We start from the raw sequence: 24018 nt of genomic DNA, 5'->3' as shown, positions 1-24018 counted from the left end.
CAAGTCTCCTGTGACTTCAAGATGTGACGCCCCCTGGCACCTCAGCACCCTGTTCCCAGCAGATCACAGTGAGGCTCTGCAACATTAAAGCGCCATATGCTCACCAGAGGGACTGATGCACTTCAGGCATCAATTAGCACCCCACACACACACACACACACACACACACACACACACACACACAATCTACCAACACAATTTTCAGTGGAAAACCTCCCAAGTCAAGCTCTAACATAAGACAGCTAATTAACTCATGCACTTCTGAACAGACAAATGCATTTCTAAGCACAGACACATTATTCACATTAACTAATTTACTTATGAAAACACCTGGAGGGAGCTGATGGAGACGGAAGACCAGCACCACTCCAAACATATGTGCACCGCTCCACCGTGCTTCGCCCTGCTGCAGAGCTCCAGACTCTATCGAGGGGGCGAAGGAGTTTATCGGGAACACCATCTCAGTGCTGGCAGACGGCTGGAGCGTGGAACAGGCTGAACACATCCCATTATATCGCAGGGCGCAGACAACTGCACCTGTCGAGATAACACGGGGCGATGCTGGGGGGGAGAACGCACATGATGCAGAGGCGGACACACTGGCAGCTTTTTTATCTCCCATGCTCACGGGCAGATGTCCTCCACTGTCTCTCCAGGTTTAAAGAATAAAATGTAAGGCCGATGTGCACACACAGGTGCTCACACGGACACGCACTCACACACACCTGCTTAGTGTCGTCGCTCTGAGCTTTTTATGTTGAACCTGAGAGCTGAGAGGACGCCAGATGAAGAGTCCTGTGGTAATTACCTTGTCCCCTGGCCTGTCCACGCACACACACACGAACACACACACACACATATACACAAACCTCCTCACACGCACATCTCTGCCACTGCTGATGGCAGCACAGGCCGAGGACATGCAGCTTCAGCACTCCTTCCGGTAAATAACACTCCTCCTACTGAGGGGCAGTACACCCACACACACACACCCACACACACCCACACACACACACACACACACACACACAGCTAGAGTGCAGTATCTCCAGAGCTTCTTCACTCTGTCCAGGTATGACTATCATACGTGCAAGTTCATGTAGTTTTACGTGTAGATATTAACTTATGAGTGTGTTTAGTGTGTAAACATGGACTGATTTAAATTCAGTGCCAATCAAAACTGACACCACACAAAACTTTCTTACACTCCCTTACCCCATATGGAAATAAAACTAAAATCATGAAAAAACAGCTGAATTCGACACACGAATAGGCACAACAGACGATAGCAAATACGACAACACTCCCCTGTTCTGTATCAGGTTATGACTCATATTGTTGGAATTTGATTACAGTCTATCAAATCTGAATCCTTGTCAAATCCCATACGGCATCTTAATTATGTTCAGTTTTCAGCATTTAAATAGCTCAAGTTATAAACAGCTAAAGCCGAGATCTGTAATCAGCCTTATTTGCGTGATAAGAAAGGTTTTAGCTGCAGCCTGATGAATGTTGACAACCTGCAGACACATTTAAGTAGCAGCTGTACACCTGATATTTTTGGTGACCTTGTTGATTCAGAATTTTCAAGTTGATGAGATTAAAATATTTACGAAACTTTAACTCTAACTTCGATTCTTCTTAAATTGACAAGACACAGTTCACTCGAGTTTGATTTGATTATGAATTCATTGGCATTTTTCATACAAAGACGCCAAACATTCTCGAGATCAAGCTTCTCAACTATGAGGAGGTAAAAAACTTTCAATATCAGCACATATTGGACAACATACAGTATATGCCGATACCGATATATCTGCGATGAGCCAATATTGGCCAATAATAGAAAAGAAGAAAACATAAAACGCTTGCCAACAGGGAAAGTTTCCAAAAAGCTTTATCGGCTTTTTAAGTTCGTGTGTCCTCCTTTTAGTTATATATGTGATCTTTTGTTGAGGCGTGATGGACTTGTTGGATTATAATGATTTTGTGGTTGTGAATGTACTCCTCACATCTCCAGAAAATCATGTTGAAGTCTTTTATTTTTCGAGACGGACTTGTTAAGTGTATGTGAGTCTTAATATACTCTTTTATTTATCTTTTGGCAGACATAAATTGTGGCTGGAAAACCTTTTGGAGTCGGTCCCGCACATTATCTTGCTCACATAACTGATTACATCTCCTTTCACATTACTGCCACTGTGAATATAGCCAGACTCGATGTGATTTTCACCTTTCTGTGCAGAGATGACGGCCTTATTGGTGTTGGTGACATATGTTGTGTGAGACAATGAAAACTAAATGATATATTGCTATTTTGGCAACAAACTGCGATTTCATGTTGGCATCTGTTATTACCCTTGACAGACTTGTTAAAATGTATGAATCTAAATATCTTTTGGATTTTGGCAGGCATAAATAGTAGCTGAAAGGTGGGTTATTATATTTTCATTAGAGAATCACTTCTCTTGTTTTCAGTCAATTTCTGCTGCTTTAATATAATTTATGTTCCTTATTTAAATGTTTGGCTCATAAATCTTTGGCAACCAGTTGAATTGACTATAAAGTAAACCCTGCTGGTATCAAATATAACAAGTATTTACATTGAAATGGTACATTTGCCTAAATGTGAGCTCCACGCAAATGGCAGCCAGTGGATGTCAAGGGAGGTGGATAAAACATTCATGGACATTCTCCTTTCCACACAGTGGCACACACATGCACCAACTCCACTCTCCTGCAGAAATCACAGCAGGCACTTCAGACTTCATGATGTGTGTGTTTGTTTGTGTGTGTGTGTGTGTGGATGGCGTGATAACCTGCGGTGTGGCTGCCCACAGTTGCCTCGGGGCCCTCGGAGGTGAGGCGGCTATCTCCAGCCAGCATGAGGTCCGGTCAGAAGCCATGCTGCTCAGTATGCCCTCGGTAAATAAATGATTCCCACCTGTCAGCCCCGCTAAGCTTCAGCTTCACAGAGGTGAGACGCTGCAGAGAGCATGTCTTTGAGTCAATTTTTCTATTTATGTGCCATATATATGTGTGTGTGTGTGTGTGAGGAAAGTGTGGAGCGGCGTTTGCCTTCGACCTAAACCCTGACGGAAAATACACACTCTAGTTTTCATTGTTCTGTCAGCCTGTCAGATGCAGTTTAGCTTAAAAAACACACACATACCCTATCAGCATACACACACACACACTTACACGTAAACAGAGCAGAATGCAATTCTATGAACTTTTTACCTCTGGCAAACACATCAGTATTGGGTGGAGGAGTATTCAAAGGAGTGGTATTAACCTTAAACTTTGCTTTGTTTGTGTCGTAGCAGCCCCGAGGACACACTATGAGATCAGAGGGAATGTGTATGTATGTTATGTGTGTGTGTGTGTGCATGCGTGTGTGTGTGTGTGTGTGGGTGTGTACGTGTGTGGGTAAGTGTGTGAAGTGAGTCAAGGAATGAGGAGGGGAAACACTAGAGCGTGGGCGAGATATGGGCAGGCTGCGTATGTTTATTTATGTGCATTTTTAACAACATGTTAGAGCCGTTTACTTAGCTGTGATGCCATGCTGCAGCTGTGATGCCATGCTGCAGCTACATGTATGATACTACACTGCAGCTATGATGCCATGCTGCAGCTACGATGCTACACTGCTGCTATGATGCCACGCTGCAGCTACGATGCTACACTTCAGCTATAATGCCACACTGCAGCTATGGTGCCATGCTGCAGATATGATGCCACGCCGCAACTGCGATGCTACACTGCAGCTATGATGTCATGCTGCAGATATGATGCCACACTGCAGCTAAGGTGCCACACTGAAGCTAAGATGCTGTGCTGCAGATATGATGCCACACTGCAGCTATGATGCCATGCTGCAGCTACGATGCTACACTTCAGCTATAATGCCACACTGCAGCTATGGTGCCATGCTGCAGATATGATGCCACACTGCAGCTAAGGTGCCACACTGAAGCTATGGTGCCACGCCGCAACTGCGATGCTACACTGCAGCTATGATGTCATGCTGCAGATATGATGCCACACTGCAGCTACAATGCCACACTGAAGCTAAGATGCCACACTGCAGCTATCGTGCCACACTGCAGCTATGATACCATGCTGCAGCTACGATGCCACGCTGCACCCTGTGACAGTGTTACCACGGTGACTGCATCACGGAAAGTGGAAGTTCAAATGTGCCTTTTTGAAAGAATGGAAACTGGAAGAATAAATGATATTCATCTCCTCCAGCAGCAGGGAGATGAATATTTAAATCTTCCGAGGACTGGACAAGGTTAACTGGTGTGGATACTAGCTGACTGTACCTCCAGCTGAATGTCTGCATCTCTGAGCGCCACATTAATGAGAGCTATTTAAACATTTTCACCTCCAGGCCGAGCTTTGACAGAGGAGCCATTGTTACAGAGAGGAAGGGAAAGAAAGATAAAGTGAGAAAAGGAGGGAGGAGAGTGAAGAGGTGAATGGGAGACGTGGGCCAGAGTAATGCTTCAACCCCAAACCTCATAAGTATAATTCTAACTGTCCCAGTGCACCGAATGACCATAATATATCTGCAGAGGGTTTAATAGGGTTGTTGATCAATACCAGTGACTCAACGATTATCCTGCCAAGTGCTGAGGCTTCAAGTTTCAAACCTTGTAAATAAAACACCCATTAGATGACTTAACACCACTTTAAAGTGTTTCTCTAATTAGGATTAAGGAGACATGCAGTGAAGAGGTTTAAAGTGAGGCTTTGGGGGAAAGTGAATCTAGGAGGTTAGAGGCAAGCTGCACAGAAATGATTGGGGTGGAGAGGGGGACTGAGTCTTACATTTCATTTGATAAAAAAAAAGCATGACCCTCCCTGGCAATAACTCTGAATTATATATCAGTGACAAACATAATTAAATGGTTTTTAAAACATCCAGCTGCTTCCTAATTTTAAATAGCTAAATGAATGGTCATTACTGCCACTAAATGAATACACGGGTTGTATTTTGATGGCATCATCTGGTATGAAACTAGCCATTACATTTCATGAATCCAATGAAAAACAGACTCAATGGGTATCACACAGATACAAAACCTTGGTGTTAACACAAATATCATATAGATGTTCAGGACAAATTTAAATTGTTGAGGCTTAAACTACACATATGAAGAATCACAGAAATTATGAAATTTAATTTGGAGGGCCAAACTTCAGCAATCCACAACAGGTTTTTGTTAAAAGCATCTTTAAAACATTTGTTATCAGTGATGCTTTAAGTTTCTTGCATTTTACATGAAAAACATTAAAATGTAATATAATCTGATGAAGTTGAGGTGTATAACCTAAGCTATGTGTCTTGGTGACAGTTTGGTTTGGGTGATGTAAGGTGGGAGCTGCGGTGGGCGGACAGAAAATGAATTGAAATTGAACGAATTAATAACTACCATGATCTGTGGCACATTGGTCGGGTTTGAATTGATTCCGCTGGAAAATAGAGCACACGGCTATCTTTTTAATGTCGCCTACTGTAACTATTCAGAGTCAGCTGACAGTCACTGTCTTTCTAAATTTCAAATGTTCAGTGTCAACAAAATATATTTGGGAAGTAAAGTCTTCAATTTGTTTTTTCTTGTGAAAAATCCAACCAAAAATGGATGAACCAATATATAAATCTGAGATAAGACACCACACTAACCTTCAGCAAACAAACAAAATAAACAGTCACACAGTCCTTAACAGAAATGTGTGTGTGCCTTTCCGTTAGAGTGTGTCGGTGATGACAGGAAGTGATCCAGCAGCCGTCTCACTGCTTATGACGGCTGTCAGATGGGAGATCCATCTCTGTGATTAGCTGCTGGACCAGCTTTCTTTCCTCTGGGACGGATCGATTTGAGCTGGATGCTGAGATGACGCCTTCCCTCCCCCCCGTCAAAGATGACTGTGCATATGTGTCAGTGTATATAAGTGTGTGTAGTGATACACAGTAGTTTCAATTCTAGTATCTTCTTCCTACAATATAAGCTCAGACTGCACTTATTTTGATATTAAGATGTACTAAAATCAAAGCACATTTGAGAACAAATTAACAAAAAATCCTTCACTGACGGAGCCTTCTGCGCATACAAAATGCAGAAAATGAAAAAAGTCTGATCCCCCTGACACCTTCCTCTCATCTGCCAGCCTGCCCTTGACCAACTACAAAATGGCCTCCATCAAAGCAGGAGCGTTCAGCTTCTTCAAGAAGTGGCTGGGATTCAGTCTAAAAAAAGTGTTTTAAAAAAAAAACACCCAGTGGACATGGCTTCACTGGAGGGGCATCTTGAGATGAAACCAAAGTTACTTCTCAGAGCATCTCTGATTAGACCTTCTCTTTCTGTAGTCTATTCAGCACAGCTAATGTCTAATCCTTTCTGATCAATGGGAGAGCACGGCTGGAAACACTACTTGCACTGATTTGACTAAATATCGCAAAAAGAGATAATCAACAACTCATCTCTCAGTTTCTTTATCTGATGTGACTCAGACTCATTCCTAACGCTTGCCGCCTCTCTGTAGGGGCTCTGAGCTTCTGATGAGAAACACCAACACCTCTTTCAAACTGAGAGAGTCCCTGCAGTGGCGGCCATCTTGACCTCGACAGGAGTCAGATCTTAAGATTTACTCATGCGCCAAAAAGGCGTGATAAGCCTCTAGCTTCAATCCTGTGATACTGTACATCAAGAGGAAAATGTCAAACATCATTAACCCTTGAAGGGTCGTCTCTACTGTTTGGTAGCACACATAACATGTCATATAAGTGTAGCTACGTGCGGCTTGGGAAGCTTTTTTCTATGACCAACCTTTTTTTTCCTTTGGTTTCTTTCTGGCCAATGGGTGTGGCCAGATTGAATTGTATAGGAAATACTCAGTGTCCTAGTGCTTGTAAGAAAAGAGGATCTTATGGTGGCGTTACACCAACGAACAGATGACCAAGTCTGATCGGTTTCTACAAAGTTGTGCTGTCACGATACTCGGATTTCTAACTTTGAAACAATAGATTCTTCGCAGTTTTTTTTTCTTGTTTGTGGCCCAAGGGAACCAAGAGGTGCCAAAACATTTTTGCAGTGTGTTTTTCTCAGTCGGACCTAAGCCAATTGTGGTGAACACATTCCGTCTAACAAAGACAAACCTTTCTGAAGTCCACAGCCAATTCTTTCAAACCATTCTGCTACCCAGCATCCCCAAGTCCTACAACTGTGTCGCTGTCCGGTCAGTGTGCCTCTCCCTGTGGCACCTTTATCTTGTTCCGATAAACCAGTGAGGAAGGCAGGAGTCAGGATGTACACAGAGGTAGAGGACAAAGACTTTCCTCGCTGCACTGACAATCACACTTCCATTTCAATGAAGCTCCTCTTTCAAATTTGTTCTCAAAACATTTTCTGCAATTCAAAAGAGTTTTTAGTAAAACAGTTACCCTGACAACAAACTCTTCACACACTTGGCAGTGTGAATAAGAATAGTTTAGTGTGTACTTGGAAAAGAAAGTGTCAGTAGTGAAAGTGAACGTGCTGTCACCTTTTCACTCATTCTTAAGTATATCTTTATGTCTGCCCCGGGCAGGAGGCAGGGGGGGGCAGGACAAGATTGTGTGCAGCACCTGAAATGGCTGCAACGCTTCCCTCCCGAAAAAAGTCTCCACCCGCTCACAGCGTAAACACAGTTGTTCACTGACCCCCCTCTCTTGCCGCAAATTCATTTTTCTGTCTCCGTCCTTGAAAGGAGGATGTCTGAGAGCTGTCAGGATCAGAACTTCAGGGCTGCATAACAGCAGCCGTACTGAGGCGGCGTGAATGTTGACACTCGGCAGGTCCACCTCAATGAGGTACTTTGTCTGATTGATTTTTTTCTGCTCTGTTTTTGATGGACGGACGAGTCAATGTTAAGTCTGAATATGTAGTGGGACTCACACAATAATACAAAAACTGCCCAAAAACAGTTCTTGCGATGCAATAAAATCAATAAAGCACAAACACTGCCATGAAAAGAAGAAGTAAAGAGGTGGACTCTCAATGAATACATCATGAAAACAGGTCGATGTTTCTGTCTTTTGGGGCTCGGCTGATATTAAACGACAATACGACTGGTTTCGTACGTTCTGTCTGATAAATCCAATGTGCTTACAAGAGATCTGCACTGGTTTATGTCAGTTATTCAATTTTAGACTTTAAACAGTGCTGGAGTGATCTGTGAATCCTTCATGAGGGTGCTTTGAAGTGCTTAAGGGAAGGTTTGATTACGGAGCCTTGAGCACTGCATTCATAAGCTGTGATGTTTGGAAACTCACCTGGGAAAACAAGTAATTATCAGATATGGAGGCAGTTGTTGCTACACAACAGCGCATAAAGGCACCATTCCCCTACGCCCGAAGTGAACAAACATTGGATGATCAGGGTTGGAAAAACCCATTAGGAATAGCACATTCATGTGGTGGTGGGAGAATTTACATGAATGCCCCCTCAAGTCCGAAGAACAACCTCAGAAACTTAGCGAAATCATTTTTAGTACGCAGCTGGCCGACTTCGATGTCGTATACACAGAAATGGACAGACAAAAGTACATTTTTGGTCAATGGTAAGAAAGTTATTCATGTATTGCATATGAGGGCTGCAGCCGCCACTATTTAGTCTCATTTTGCGACCATTTTTTTGAGATTTTTTGAGTATGAATTGCAGATTGTTGCGTGATGATATAACAGGTGCTCCAAAATCTTGAGCTGGTTTTCAGTACTCCAGTGGAAAAGTCAGTCTGGAGCCCTGTGTGTGCTGAATATTATATCGTTACAGCATCGACATCACAATGTCAACTGAGGCAAATTAGTTGACTCAAAAATGTCATGCTACAAATGAAAATCTCACGCAATTTCTTGACTAATCTGAGTGCTCTGTCTAATATTACATGATTAAGTCCCATCAAAGGGTTCTTGGATAGATGAAAGTTTGCTGTTTGTGAATGATACGCATTCCCTGCATGCACAGCAAATATTCATTGATCTTCATCTCAGAGAGGGCAGACGGCTTTGGTTGTTTGATAATATGCACTCCTACAAAACACTACAATTGTACTAATTATACTAATTATACGAGAATTATTTATTTTGTTCCAAACAGAGGTATTCAAGTTAATTGCGGAAAATTCCTGTATATTTTCGTATCACAATTAAGCAGCAAAACAAAATATTGCAAAGTCAGTTTTTTTTACAACATTTTTTGCTAACGTGTCATTTATAATTTCGGCATTGGGTTGTAACCGTTACTTGCTGTTCATGTAGATTGATGTTATATTTCAGGGACAAAATTCTCAAGATAAAATCACATTGTACAACATCAGTTTGATCATAATTCATGTGATTTATAAATGTGGATTAGGACCAACAGAACTTTGAGGTGGTTGAATCACTTGCACATTTCATTTTGAAAATGTAAACAATTCAACAAGACTTTAAAAAAGCTAAAAATGTGGCTGCATGCTTTGGGAAACGACTGAAGGTTTAAGCAGCTATTCGTTAATGTCTTAAACACTCCATCAAATCAAAAGCCTTTACTAGAGACAGTTTACCTGAATACAAGGAAGCCTGGAGTACAAGGTTACACATAGTGTTGACACAGTGGATAACGCAGGAGCTGCTGCACACACATTATGCAGACTTAAAATCTATATACATAACACAGATGAACTCATCTGTTACAGTCATGAAATATGTAAGATTTAATTATCTTGTGCTATCTAATTGTGTGCTTTAATTATGTCCCTTCTGAGCGCCGCACTCCAACCATAAAGACAACAGTGACGAACACTTCATACAGTGGGCTTCACTTGTCACCATTCAATAACCAGAACTTCATTGTGGCTTTCATTAAATCACTAATTAAAACACCCATAGTCAATGCTAAGAGTTTACAGATCATCTTTCTATCTGTTTAATTAGGCTAATTGTTATTTGCTACAGTGCTCGTCGTAATGTTATTTAATTAAGTGCTGAATTGATAGATGAGCTCGTGGTGAGAATCTCAAAGGTTGTGAAAAGTGAATTTGTGCTCTGTATTCAAGCTGGATGGAGTCCTGATTAAAAGGGAGCAGAATGTGACTGAGGTTTTATTTCATTTCAGCCACAGTGGGAGTGAATATGAAACGACTGCTTATATATTTAATGAGCTGAGACTACAATGAAAATATAAGAGGGCCAGCTCTGATCATGTTAATTATCGTATTTGCATTCTTGCCAAGGGTTAGAAAAGTAAATCTATACAACTTTAATGACTGTATGCTAAATGTGAAGCAAAAGCTAGCAGCTGCTTAGCTTAGCTTAGCATAACATAACTCTTATTTTACATTTAGTTAGCAGCCCAGCCACCAGGATAAAATGTTGGCAGTAAACGTTTCCGCAAACCACTGAAACATTTACATGTGTACGAGTCATAGCCCGCGTAACATATTGGCAATTCTACAAAACATGTCATTTAACATTCACATTACATGTTTATGACCTCACTTTCATATCAGGAGGTGGAGTGGACGGTGGTGAAGTTACAGGTGAGAAGGCTGCCTCAGTTCGACACTGCATTTCAGCATTTCTAAGTGTGACGCCACTGGGTATTTTTAATTTCCGGACGTATTTATAGCTGTACTACTGTATATCCTCCTCTAGATAAATCTGCAATACATCTGTCATTTAACTTTGGACAACAGAAGACTTAATGTAAATCATGAAGGTGTAAACGTGACTGCAGAGTGAAATCTCCACCAGCTGAATGTGGCTGCAAGCCGCATCACTCTCATGATTCATGAGAGCGGCGGTGTTGGAGGACGAGGCGAACTGTTTGCATGTGTTCACTGTCAGCTTTTACAGCTGGGAGTTAAGGGCCTGCTATCTGTTTAAAGCCACGGCAATGTACATTTGTATCACGCCCCCTCTTGTTGTTTTAGTGCCTTCCAAAGAGTTTATGGGCCGTACATCAGCTGTATCAGGTGACGCATCTGAAACAGCTTCCTGGAGTTATACGTCTTCCAGCTGCTGGGAGGAAAGGTTAAGCTTGAGTAACGCTACGACTGAGAAACAGAGAGAAAGACGCACTGCTGTTCTGTTAATTATTCAGAAACATCTGACTTTACAGAATAATGTTATCCAAGTGTATTACAGTATAAACTGCAGGGTGGGATCTCAAAGCTCATTCTTCTCAATCTGATGAGTAAGTGAGCAACAGCAGCAGACACTCAGTATCTCCCAGTGCATGTAATCCAATAACTTCTTGTACGGACAGGATCAGCTCTCACAAGGGAGGGAGCTGCTGTGGGTGTCTCTGATTGCTTAGCTACACCATACACTGTATGAGAACACACACACACACACACACACACATATATCTAAGGCTTAGGAAGGATTGGGATTCGTTTGAATGCAAAATAACCATAAAAACAACAAATAATGTGATTAAAAACACAGATGAGGTGACTTATAGTTTTGGATCTGCACTTCAGCCTGTAAATTAAGTTTTTGTTTCCTCTTAAGAGAGCTGTGGAGTTGTTTTATAGTGTGTGTGCACAGAATTTATTTACATGTCGCGCTTGATTCTTGCCACAAAACATTATGTTCATTTGTTCAGATTGGGCTTCTGAAATAAATCACGAAATAATTGCATCTTTAAATAGTTCATCAGGATTATTTGCATTATAAATTTGATAACATTAAGTTCGATTATGTTTTGGACAGTCATTAGATGCAAGTAAATAAACTTTTTAATTCAAAATGTAGCAAAATGAGGTTGTTTTATTCAAGCCTGCTTACACAACGCTGCTGACATTTGGTGTAAAAACACTCGACATGACATTAAATTTCATCTCTGACTCTCAATCTCAATTACCTCTTGTGGGCAGCACAATATAAACAGAGATATTAGCATAGATTAAGTGCTGGAAGTGGATTCTCTGGACTAATGGCATTAAATAAAATGGAAAATAAAGTGCTGGAAAGCAAAAAAAAAAGGATCCATTAAGGCGAAGTATTGACCCAAGTTAGCGAAAATGAATTTTTTATTACATGAGTTCTTTTTTCCTGTGACTTTTCAATAAGCTCTTCAAAATATGTGTTTTTAATAGAGTCAGGGCCCCAGTGTGCCTGAGATTTAGAGGTTTATTTTTTAAACAATTGAGATTATCACAAATTCTTGTTGCATGTGATTTAAATGAAGAAAAACATCTTTTTTTACATAATATTTTAAGAAATTAAATGAAATTGTAATTTTGGGTGCATCTAAATTATCTGCACCTGAATGAAATAATTAGGTGCACCAGCGCAACCAGTGTGTAAGATGAATCTGGAGCCCTGAGATCGGAGATTTATTCCCCTAAAGGTCTGCATTTCGATCATGGTGGCCTAGTTTTACTCTCCACAAAGTATCCACATGCTTCAGTTTCACTCGGCATGAAGTGCTTAAGTTGGCCCGACGCGTCAGATGGCTCACGCAGGGACAACGGGATGAGATGTAGGGTGCGATTAACACCTTTGATATCCGCCACCAGTTCTCTCTTCTGTTGTCTTTGGTTTCTCTTTCTCTCCTTCTTGGCTTTGAGATTTAAGATAAGATGAAACTTTAATGATCGCCATGTGGAAATTGGGTCGATGGAGCCGCGAAGAGTAACAAAGCACAGCGAAGGAACAGTGCAAAAGCAGGTCTCATAAACATATGCAAACAATATGTTAAATATTAGTACTGGATATGGGTGCGTGTAAGAAACTTCAGTCGAGAATATCCAGCCTACAGCAGGTAGCTACTTTGAATGTACTGAAAGCAAAACAAGCAGAAAAATAGCTGCTTCACTGAATTAAACACTCAAACTAAACAGCAGCTCTTGAAATGTTATTCCATGAAATGTTTTAAGTCTGTGTTAGTTTGAAGTATTCATGAGCTGACAGAGCCTTAGTGCCCCAGGCAGGATGTTTCCATTGAATGCTAACACCTTTAGTTTTCATCCAAGTGTCATCACCAGGGGGTTGGACTGCAGACCCCAAGGTTTGAGTTTGAAAAAATAGTCAAAATATAGCTCTGTTTAGCTGCTGCTCGGAAAGAAGTAAAAAAACAAACACATTAACACAGAGATGGGGACAGACTAGGTATCAAAGATATAATATGTAAAAATTCTGCATTAAAATGTCTTATATATTTGGTTGAGTTGTGTACTACTGTATCCACAACCTGAAAATACTACATTGTCAATGAACATTTCTGCCTGATTCTCTTCATATAGATTTAATCCGCAAGTGTTTTTGCCCCAAACAGCTGGATCACCTTTGTGAATATTAGGCATAACCTAAAAAACAAGGACACAGCAGTGGGCGTGTGCCTGTGTTTGCGTTCAGGTCAACCACTAAACTCATCACTCACCAGAGCCTCAGGTTCTGTCTGGTATTTTTAAGGTTATACTCATGAAGTAAAGTATATTTACCCTCCTTCTCCAGTCGGCAGTCAACACGATAGGACATAAACAATAGAAATAACCTCTGGATTGCTGCAGCAGTCCGGTTGATAAACAGGAGCTAAGATAAATCCACTTCAACTCAACTTCTGTCGCTAAATGGCAACAGATAAGAGCAGAATCCAATGTGACAAGGGGTTTATTCCTACTGAAGATCTGGCTCTGCGCCAGAACTAGCAGAAATTACATATTGGGTTTTTAACTGCGGTGTGCATACATAAGGTTTGGGTATTAATCTTTATTACAGCCTTATTCAGCACAAACCTAATGAGCCCCTTTGTTGTTGTGAACCAGCTCTTTCTTGTAAATCATATGCCTCAGGTGAGTGGCCAAGTTTATTTTCCATCTTAGTCATCAGACACTTTATAATAACTCCAATAAATCTGGGAAAAAAATCTGATGAGTTGTTTTCCAGTCCCACAGCAGCGTTTAGCAGGAGGTCAAACTGGGTATTGTGCCGACAGCAGAGGCTAATCAATGTGTCAGAGGTAGGATTTTAGCAGCGAATGCTTTGGTAGGAACCAGAGAAGAGCTAAATGAACTTCAGTTTGGCCTTCGGTGTTCGACTCGGTGGTGACACCGGAGAAACCTTACATGGAGCTGAACGATGCGTTAGACCTTTGAACTACGAATTATATTGATTGCCAGATTCTGCAGCATGACCAAGTTGCTCGGCATTCAAAATTTCCGAACTTTAAGAAATTGAATTGAATGAGCTTTAACAAAAGGCCACCGAGGTCTGCTTTAAAAGATGTTCGGGGCCTGTATTTATAAATCACCTCAGAGGAGCAAATCAGTCCGAGGTGGCACAAATTTCCCCTACAGCTAAAGGACAAGCGCAGCTTTGACACAGCTCATTTCATCTGTCACAACCAACATTTTTAGCAGTAATAGAGCAAACTTTGATTAGTTGTATGGCTCCTCGGATAACTTGCACATTCATTCATTTCTACAAGCTGCTTCATGCAAATCATGAGTTAATTATTTACTCATTTAAATAAGAGCTGGAATCATCACTTGATTATTGGAGTAGTTAATCAACACATAAAATAATCTGCAAACCTCTCATTTTAGTTATTTTTCATCAGTTCCACCTTTAAAGATGCTTTTCTTTGTAATAAATTTTGCAAAAGTGAATATTTTTGGGTCCTAAAGTTGCCATTCAATCAACATCCAAATCAGTATTTGAAGAAAGGGGACGTTATGTTGGCTACACCGAAAAAGAGGCCAGAGACTGATTAGGAGCGAGCAGTGGAGCTCCACAGGGGCTGATATCTCCCCTTCTGTCCTCGTCTCTCATTAGACCCGTCATGTTTTTTGTCGTGTGCCATGTTTTGCTCTGCACTTCCTGTCTTTGTCTTTTTCCTGCCTTTTACCTGACTGTGTTCACCCATGTTCCATTAGTTAATTCATCCTTGTGTCCATGTGTGTTCCCTCTTTCAGTTGTCAGGTCGTCAACGTCTGTTCCCCAGTCCTGCATTTGCTCCTTGTGTTTCATCAGCATTCCTGCTTTTGTTCCCCCTTTGTTCTCAGTTAAGTTTTCGTGTTTATCTTTGTTTTTTTCTTTGGATTTGCCCCAGACTACCTGCTTTTGTGCATGCATTTGGGTCCTTTTTGCTAAACCAAACACATAATTAAGAATAATAGCTTTTAATAGTTGTGCCTAATTCTCAATGAAGCTTCAAAGCTCCATAAACAGCACTATTTGAATATATTACCATTTATTTACATTTCATGGGCAAAATAAAGAGCTGATTGATGATAATAATCTTTATTGCAGCCCTGATTTAAAACGGTGGTGTTATAATATTTAAGAAATATGTTCATACTGTCATATAGTTCCCCCTCCTCTAAAGACATCTTGGGGATAACGTGTTTCACTGAGAGGGGGGTTTGGTTTCCAGTATTTACTTACCACCTTTGCGAAAAAAAAAAAAAATTTGTTCCGTATATTACCTAGACAGCTTATTCACCAATAATTACCTTTATAAATAAATCAAAACCAAAAAAGCCAACTGTCGAATTCATACTCAAAACAAATAGGATGCAGAATCACCAGAGTTACTGCTAACGGCTGCTAACTGTCGCTGCCATTAGCTAGTTAGCCCAGTTAGCCATGTAACTAGCAGTCTGAATGGTGAACTTGGAGCACCGGGGGAGTGTTGGTGCTTACACTGCTAGCATGGGAGCTTTGGATCAGCCGGGCTAGCTGGTTAGCATGCTAACTTCAGTAAATATCTCTTCAACATCCTACATAAACTACTTTCACAACATCAGCACTGTTGTTTCTTCACACTCTACTGATAATATACATATATATATATTTAATGTTTTCAACAAGAATTCGTATATATTGCACCTTTAAGTTTCAGCAACTGTCCAAAAACAACAATATGTCATCATACTTTCAACACCCACTTGCAGAAAGTCAGTGTAAGAAGTCCTGCTCTGCTTTTCGGCACGGTTAAACTTTAAGCTCCTGTCTGTGAGGGATTTCAGGATGCTTAGTAAATACAGGCCCTGAAGTGCTGTTTGTTTTCAGGTCTCCCTATACAGTTCACTTAAACTTTAACAAATTGAAGCCGTTGTACTGCCTACACCAGTGCATTTACTCCTTAACTGTGACAAGAGCAATGAGGAAGAAAGTAGCAGCCAAAACAGTCCCTGTGTAACTCCTGATTTGCTTCGCGTTGAGTTTTAAGTTGAACAAATTCTTCTTTTATTTTGTAGGTTTTATCCTCATGTGTCATGCTTTGTTTCCTGTCTTTGTCTCTTTCCCTCCCTCTTGATTTGATCCTCTGTCCCTGATTATCGTCCCTCAGTGCATTTCCCTCAAGTCTCTTTTTTGGTTGCTGCCTGTGTTCAGTTCATAGTTTAGTTTAGTATTTTTGTATTTCCTTAGTTCTTGGATGAGCTTCTGTCTGTTTTCTTAGTTTTTCTCACCTGCCAGTTTTTGTTTGGATACAGATTTAGTTTATTAAAGCTCGCCTCATGCTTCTCTCTGCCTGCACTGACTCTTGCATTTGTGTCCTTTTGGGAAAAACCTGACGGCATGTAAATAAACAATTTCTTTATCTCCAACTCATGAATACATCGAGAGTGCTTGTAGAAAGTGTCCATGTGCGTTGAATTGTACACATCCACTTTATCAGCTTCCTACTGTTGATAACAAGCCCAGTGTGTGCAGACGTGGATATGTGCTTTACTGTTCACCTTATCACAAACTCCAGGCGGAGAGAGTCTTAACACTGTGACAAAGTGCTGGATGCCTGAGCTTTGTGGCGTCTCCTCGTTATCACTTTCATCGTCCGGATGTCATTTATGGGTTGAAGTAGAGTACATTCAAGATAACATGTTCAGAGATACAAGGTGATTCATTCAGTCACTGATTCATTCATTCATGAAAGATATCACTGTGAAAGATTTTCCCCTTACAAACCCAGATCTCCTCCTCTTCTTGTAGAAAATGAAAGGAGACCTATTATACTTTTCCTTTCCTTCAGTGTGTTCTATAGGTTATTGTGCATTTAAAGGTCTTGAAAGTTAAAAGGTACACGCTAACAGGAGCTCCTCTCTCCCACAGAAAACACTGCTCCTGAAATGCCTCGTCAGTAATTCCACCTTTAATTCAGTGACTTTGTGACATCACTACGTCACACGTTTTCATAATTCGTAACACTTTCGGGGGACTTAAAGAAACAGAAGCTACAACAGAGTGTTTCAGAGGGGAAATACATGCTGCTATCATATAACTGATGTATTTTCTGAGCGCTGATGCATGTAAACCTATTATAGCAGACTATAACCTGAATTAAAATTATGAACCTGACAATAATAATATGTCTCCTTTAATGCTGCATATGGTTGGATTCGCGCAGTAGACCACAGTAGGTGTTGATGATGGACACTTTCGTTGCCCAGAAAGCCTGACAATGATGATGCAAAACACATTATCCTTCGGCCGGAGTGGTAATTATAGTTTCTAATGCGGGACCAATTACTAAGTGCCATCAAGCTGCACTGCTCCGAATGTGCAATTAGATTTAATTACATGATAGAAGTATGGCTGATAGCAAGAGAGAATGATGAGGAAGAAAAATAGATGCTCTCATCTCTCTCATCTCTCAAAACCTGTCTTGTCTTTGAAATGCTCCATATTGGCACGCTGGTAAATGCGTGCAATGTATTCCAGAAGGCACACTGTCAGGCCAGCACTCCAAATTTAGCTACATGTGGTGCTTTTTCAGAGGTAAAATGCATGGGGGGGATTGTGACCAAAATGGAAAGTGTCATTTGGCTCAGAGTGCTGCAGTGTGTGTAGGCTGGCCAGCCAGACTTGTTAAATTTTTGGACAACAGTTCTTTTCTCCATCTACAGTACTGCCTCTACCCAGTATGACTCCCGAGTGCCTTCCTCTGAAACAGGCATCATTAAACAAAAAGGCACAGTCAACAGCAGTTCACCAGCCTTTGATAAAAAGTCAAATTTAAAAACAAAATTTAAACATATTGTCCACGTGTGACAGGAACCGAACCTTTTACACTGTTTTTTAGCAGTAGGATGTGTGTGATCCATTAAAAACACACCCTGTCTTCCTTGTCACCGGTGACGGTAGCTGAAAAAATAGAGTCTAAAACCTCAAGGGAGGATATTTTTTACAGCTGATCCACGTGAGACACACCCTGAGGTCAGAGCTCACTTTTGGTTTGACGGGCCAGTTAGTGAAAGCTGTCAGCTCTGCTTTATTGTTGCTACTGCAGCAGCCGTGATGTAGTGGGGAATAAAACAGTTGATCTACCTCAACTCACTCAACAATACTATTTACTTTCTTCAGCTGTCTTTAAAGGTATTTCATCCTCTTGACTGACAGTACTGAACAACAATGTTTCACAGAGCTTTGAATATTTTTATAGTAAACTAAAAAGAACAACAATAACTAGGCTCAGCAATCCTGTCAGGCTTTGGGTTTCAATTAAAATAAAATTTCAACATACCTTTAGTTACATTTTTCTAATTGGTAATTCAATACAACATTTTTTTCTTTATTTCCATGTCTTAAAATATGAATCATCAACTTGTGAAAATGATGCATTTCTTATCCGGAACTAGTTAGCTTTAGCCGTCTGTTAGCACGATATCATGTATGCAGCTGTATATTTTAGACCCTTAGCATTTGCCGTTTTAACTTTAGAGAGAATTTTCAACCAACTCATGGAGTTAGCTTCAATTAGCCAGCTTGACATAGCAACACTAACTGAGGGAGGTGTGGCTTAGTGAAGGGTCAGTTCATCCCCAAAAGCCTTTGGGGAATTTGGGAACATACAGCATTATTATTGTTATATAGTTACCTAGTAGACAAAAAGATGATTAATCCAAACTATGTCTTTACCACAATTTCACCATCCACATCTTGATGGGTTTTAACTGCACTCAGATTATACAGAACAGTAAAACAGTGCAGCCCTTCTGACGGTGTTCAGCATTGATGCAGCAAGTCAAATCTAAATGTACAAGAACAAAGACAAACTGCTGGTCACAAAGAAAAGTATCAGCAGTGCTGTGTTTGACCTGCCTTTCTTTGTCAATATTTACCACTTTTAGTTTGATCTCAGCTCCTATTGTAAGTTCGTCTTTCCCTATAATGAGATTTGTTCTGCCTATTCTTCGTCCGCTGCACTCGATGATAACCAAGAGCCATGCAAAGGCGAGCCAATCAGGCCTGGATCTGAAGTGAAACGCCATAATGAGCACAATTTCGCAGGCCCCACTCCAGGAAAGCTTAATGCCCTGCCAGTAACCTGCTGTGTAGTAATGACTGTGCACGTCACTCTCCAATGCTACTCCCTCAAACATACACGCAAACACAAATATAAAGAGATGTACACCCATGTGCAGACAAACACAACACTGTTGTTTAAAAAAAGGTTTCATTATTTTCTTTTACCCCGAATACACTAATGGCCAATTATTTCTGATTTTTTTCCAGCAGTAAAGCTAGCAAGTGTTTTAGCTGCAAATACCCAGCTGACTTTGTCCTGTGAACTATGTTGCTTTATGCTTTATGACGGCTTTGTGCATGGAAGTGAATTCACCCTCTGCCAGTGACAGGGGAGATGGGGTTCAGCCAAAACAGGCCAGGCTTCTCTGCAGCACTGGAGTTTGTAGGACCTAATAAAGTATAAAGCTGTATTTCTTTCCCCCTCTAAATAAGAGTTAGCCTTAACTTTGGTTCTTAGCTGATAGCTTTTTAGTAGCTGCAGTGCATTGTTTCCCCCGGAGATTTATTATGGCACTGAACAGACAAGGGAAACTGTAGTTAGACCTCATACCATTAAGACTCTCCACTAAATCCAACACTAGTGAGATTGTTCAGTGTTGAGTGCAGGTCATCTCCAGAGCAGGTTGAACTCCTTTGACTATTCAGACAACATACTGGATACTAGATATGAGATATAATACAGAGAACAGAAACAGCACTGAGCTGGAACCTTTTTACTATTAAAGCTACAAACACTCCACAACATAGCCTTGGAACCTGCCACGCTTTTAAAGTGCACAGACTACCACGAGATTAAAGGAGCATTTCTTTACAGGTGCAAGTAAGCGAATCTAGAGAAAGAAAGATGATTGTTGAGTCTCATTCCCAGGTCGTCAAATACTGGTAGCTCTGGCCGGTCACCAACCTAACGCGTAAGTATTTGACAACCTGGGAATGACACTCAAAAATCAACTATCTCACAAACTTACGATAATATTGTACAGAAGAGGGCGACACTCTGACAGGGTAAGAAACTCTTGGTGACCACAACTACAGCCAGTAAAACGCATCATGCTTAAAACAGGGACTTGAACCAGATATGTCTTAAACCAAATGGTCCAATCAGAGCTTCAAACCCACCCAGTGATCATTGCTCATGCTTTATTCCACATGTTGGATCAGGGTTTTTGTTCATGTGACCTATTTGCTGGCGCAGAATACAAGTCGAAAGACAAATGAATGAAGGATCTGAAAGACTTTTAGTATAGCCTTTGGTGTATCTCCAAGCCTTATTGATAATGTAACATTCATTGTTATGTAGACAGACTGAACAGCTTTTGCAAGGATTTCATCAGAGTTTATTTGACCAGTTGTTGCCAAAAACTGAAAAGAAATGTCATTCGGTTTTGTTGATCATATGTTATCAGTCATTACGTGTCAAGCCTACAGAACTCAGTGACATCAACCTCCATCATGATTTTAGAGGTGGAAACAATCCAAATGATCCCAAATGCTGCCCAAGCTGCCCAAATCCTTTTGTCCTGCCCAATCAGATAAAGAAGAAGCCCAATTGGCCAGAAAACAAGCTAACCTGGCAACACTGAAGATGGTCTATAAACTGTGATGGTGTTTAAACAAGACAGTTGGGTAATAATTTTAACATTCACATGTTTTCTCTTGTAAACAAGTTCAAATAACCAGAAGGTTTGTTTACTACCTGTCTGATCATGTCAACTTTAAGCCCTCTTTTGAGATGTACATTCATACATCTCAGCAATAACGTTGGTTGTTATTATAATGCTCTTACCAACTGTAAGCACAGTTGTAATTTATACTGGGGACGCTGGGGAGATGTTCCTGCCACTTTTTGAAATGGCCACTTTTGTCCACATCATTTTAAAACAAATGACAAAGCGTTGCTATCCATCAGCACCTGAAACTATTATTATGGAAAATAAAACCTACTAGCCTCCAGTTCAATTCATGTTCTTAAAAATAGATATTTAAACCTTAAGTCATGCTTGGTTGAACCGGACCAAAGAACTCTTGTGAACTTTGTTTCTCTAACATTAAAAAAAGTATAAAGCATTGAACCAACAAGGCAGTTAAACTGGAAATTAGTAGCGCCAGACTGATGCACTGGTGCTTTCTAAAGTACATGTGATACTGGCTTTGTTTGATGTTTTTCCCATTTTAATTATCTACTTTAATCTCATACAATAACCCCATTACACATATTGAAGACTGTTTAAAAATCATTAGAGCCCTCATGGCCTCACTACTTTTCAACACAAAGTGATGCCCTTGTCTGTGGGAATGATGGCAAAACAATCAAAATGAAACCCAAGCTGTAAAAAGGCCAGAATTATTCTTTCAGTTTATATTTCACTCACATATCTCTCCAAATGTGTTTTTGTCAGCGCTCTTCTAAATAGTTTAGCAATAGTTGTAGTCATTATGTTGTTGACATTACAAGTGGGTTAGGGTTGCTGAAGCTGTTTTTTTGAGGGGCACATAAAGGTTTAGAAATTGGATATAAAAGGGGCACTATTTAGTTTTGGGGAAGAAATTAAACTCAGAATTTTTATATTTACAATATTAATGAGAACTCAAATATCATTTTTTTTCCATAACTGAATAAACAAGCTGTTCTCAGAGGAAAACAAGGTCCTCAAAACACTGTTTGAAGCTAGAAAGGTGGCAGGGTCCGCCACATACAAACAAAGTAAAACAGCATGAAATTGTGTTGTCCTTTAAGGTCAGTTTGTTTATTCAGCCACACAGGAATAATTACAATAAACTAAACTGGATGAAACTGTGCACATTATGCAATCGACTTTAGTGCGTTGGGCTCATTAGCTGCTGGGGTGCCGCGCAGGATGTTAGGCTGCTCTTTGAACGTGTGGCTTCATCGAGGTTGGGACTAACGTCGACATATTGGTGACATCAAAGAGAATATGTGAGAGGCTGAGAGGTACTGTGCCACATACTGGGCTGACACACACACACACACACACACACACACACACACATTGCCATCAAAGTGTTTGTGTGTGTCAGGGAAAGAAATTAATGAAATTAGAAGAGAGATAAAAGAGGATTTCTGACATTTTGCATATGTTGTGTTTGTTTTTTCCGTATTTTTACTCTTATGATATAGATGCTCCTTTGTGTGAAATGTTTTAAATGTTACTGCTTAAACAAGGAATTTCAATAAGTCTCGACTTTACTCTCAAGCTTTAAAACACACATTCGTGCACCAGTAATAACTTCCCACTTTCATGCAGCAAAAACCACAACATTACAGTTAATGGCAGCTGCTGCTCTGCAACTAGTTTCCACTTTTTCTTGCTTTTTAATAGCGGGGATGTTCAGCGCGTTGAACATTTTTAGAACACGCACAATGCACTACAATTGCCACGCTGCCAAAGCTGTTATCCCGATATGAAAAGACAAGGAAGCAGCAGTTCCAACTTTATCAGAGCGACGGCAACAGTCACTGATTCATGGGAGATGTATCATTTGCATAATGGAAATTATATGTTGAACTACTATAACGTGAACGGCAAGGAAACAAGAGAGAGAAAAGTTGTGCAGAAATGACAGAGGAGGAGACAAAAGTGGAGACGAAAATATCACACTCGTGGAACAAGCTTTGCAGGAACATCAAGTACAGGATTTCTTTATGCCGGTGTCGCAGGGGATTGGGAGCAGTGGGAACTAAAAATACACGAGTTTGTGACCTAAGCCAATAAAAATGTCTTTTGTAAACCTAAAAGTCCCCTGTGTCACCCATCCTGGGGTTTTATGATCTCCTGGTGCAGCGCGCCAGCCTCTGTATTCCCCGTGTGGATGTCACTGCTCTCTGTTTACCCGCGCATAAAGACGGAAACAAAATCATGTAGAGGAGGAGGCCTCCCGTGGAGACGCAGCGCTGGGTTAGAGTGACGGCTGCACTATTGAACTCGGCTTCTGATTCACCGTCTTACTCAGACAACAGGCATTATCTCACGCTTGCTCTCGTGCATTACAGGCACGCGTGCACATCTGCTTTTTTTTTGTTTTTACTGTCTGTTTTTGTGCATATATGTAAATAAGATGCAAAAACGATTGCTCCTTGTAGCCACGGATGTCAGTGTATTTTTACAGCCAACTTGCAGCACAGTCTGGGAGAACAAAGAGGTGGTGCGTAGGTGTGCGCGCGTGGGTGTAGTTGCACTCGTTGCGTCCAACTGTTCCTAACAATGCATCAGTGTACGTGAGAGAGCGTCTCAGCAATTAGTGGGCCACTACTCGACTCCAATACTCTTGTGTTCTGTTTCAGCTCAGAACAATTTGCACCACTGATGGATTCAACATTGTTCCTTTTAACTTATAAATTAGTTAAATATTTAAAGCTAGCGAGCGTGACCTACAGTGCCTCGTTACAGCACTTGAATGACAATGTCGACCCTGTGCTTTGGGTGAAATGAAACGGAAAATGAACAAAGCTCTCACGGAAAACGTCTTAATGACTCTTAATTATCTTTGCCATGGTGCCAAGTGATACAACAGTCATGTTGGACACGTTAATCCACTTTACGACATACATTGAGCGAATGTCTTTATCCACAGCTGGGTGCAGACAATTTGAATTCTTCTGCAGGTATGTCAGAAAAGAGTAAAAGACAATAACTCCCACACACTGATCTGCTGATTTTAAAAGGCCCTTAATCTGTTGTCTCTTCATGAAGCTTTTGTTTTGCATTCCTAAA

General features: G+C 40.7%; 1 protein-coding gene across 1 annotated transcript in view; it reads right to left on the bottom strand.

Moving 5' to 3' along the window:
* Window positions 1-24018, bottom strand: part of LOC311253089 (beta-1,3-galactosyltransferase 1-like) — a 99709-nt gene that overhangs the window by 12435 nt on the left and 63256 nt on the right. The gene's annotated exons all lie outside the window — the stretch shown is intronic.

Source organism: Pagrus pagrus (genome assembly GCF_965226575.1).
Source record: "Pagrus pagrus genome assembly, chromosome: 24".
Classification (NCBI taxonomy): domain Eukaryota; kingdom Metazoa; phylum Chordata; class Actinopteri; order Spariformes; family Sparidae; genus Pagrus; species Pagrus pagrus.
The sequence above is the reverse complement of the archived record's forward strand: the minus strand, read 5'-3'. Positions and strand labels throughout refer to the sequence as shown.